Source organism: Athene cunicularia (assembly GCF_003259725.1).
Source record: "Athene cunicularia isolate RWA chromosome 7 unlocalized genomic scaffold, athCun1 chr7_part1, whole genome shotgun sequence".
In the NCBI taxonomy this organism is placed as follows: Eukaryota; Metazoa; Chordata; class Aves; order Strigiformes; family Strigidae; genus Athene; species Athene cunicularia.
The window spans coordinates 6895784-6897442 of record NW_020799107.1 but is presented as its reverse complement, the minus strand read 5'-3'; positions in this window follow the sequence as shown (position 1 = coordinate 6897442).

Here is a 1659-nt window from a genome sequence, read left to right as displayed (position 1 = left end):
GGCTGTAATGGCTTCTGCAGATGGGCGTGCAGTGCTGTCTCTGTTGGGACATGGCCTGAAGCCAAAAGGGACAGAGCAGCCATGGGTCTCCCTGACCCTGCTGAAGAGCAGCTTTGGGAGGTTTCAGCCACATGTGGGGTTGGAGGAGCACAGGGCAGGAAACTGAGCCCCATGGAGTGTGGGTTTTCAGGCCAGGGTTTTTTTTCAGTTTTTTAGGGGGATCCCTGTGCACAGCGGGTATGCAATGTTAGCATCCAAACTCACTCTTAACGCAGCAGAAAGGAGATAACTAAACTCAGGTCCACATAGACTCAAACACCAAAATTCAGTATCATAGCTGGTGTGGATGGATACTGCAGCATCTTTACAGCTGGGCCTTTCAACTTACCAAGCATTAAGCTCATTAACCTTGGCAAAAGGGGTAAGCATGGATTTCCAAATTATAGCTGAAATCGAGAGGGTTGCTTCACTGACTTCCCCCCCAAAATCAGTCAACACAGTTTACACCTTCTGCTTGCCTTTTTGGTTTTGTTTTTCCTTTTTACCTTTGCTTTTCTTGGTCGCAGTAGTTTTCTGGAAAAATTGTTTATGGGGGCCAGATCTGGAGCTCATAAAGCCTATGGAGTTAAGCTGATTTAGAGCAGTTTAGGACCCAGCCCTTCTGCAACAGCTGAACGTAGGAGTCAGGGAGTTAAACTTCGAACAGCTGATCAAATTTCAGGCCTAGCTAAGAAATCCATTTGTCCCTGACCTTAACAGTAAGTCTTGGTATACTAATTAAAGGATCTCAGCAAGGTCTGACAAGTAGATTTTGGGTGGGGGGTTTTTTTGTTGGTTTTTTTTTTTCCCTAGAATACAGCACCTGTTTTCCTAAGTTGCCTCTTCTTCTTTGTAACAATATATACCCAATCAACAATATCCTTCTGTAAGACTTGCAGTCAGTTAATTGTAGCTGCTTCACTGAAGGATTCAGGTGCATCTGTAGGCCATAAGCATGACTTGAATGCTCCCAGGCCATGTTCCTGCTGGGTGTCATGCTGATGCTGTTGGCTGATGTGTGAGCAGAGTAGTGTTGTCTGGGGGTGGTTACTGCTTTGTGTCAAGGAAGAGAATTTTATGGCCTCAATGAAATGTGTATATGGAATCAGTGATAAACATGTTGCTGTACAGATTTAGGAGTCATTTACTTCTGTGTCAGAAATGGTAAATGTAGGCCAAATGCAGATAGAGAGTAGGGAAGGGAGTGTAACAAGTCCCTCAGAAGAGTGGTGAGAAGCTAGGGTTAGTACTCCCCTGTTTATTAATTAAGTTGAAGGTGGAGCTTTGTACTTGAACAAAAAAGTATGGCTCTAGCAAAGGTGGGTAATTGAGTAAGATCTGAGGAGTTAGTATTTTAGCAGTAAAAGAGGAAAGTTTTTCAGGCAGCATTGTGATGCAGGGGAGGTATCTCCAGAGTCAGAAGTCAGAAACATGCACCTTCCACTCCCCTTCAGACTGTAAAAGTTGGTGTGGCAGAGATGGTATAGCTTTAGATCAGGTGTAAAGGAACAAATGCAAATACTTTTCTAGGTGTGTTTGTCTTGGACTGACTACAGCTCCTGGCCAGCATTCTCAATGCTTGGGGGCAGGGGAGGATATTAAAAAAAAAAAAAAAAAAAA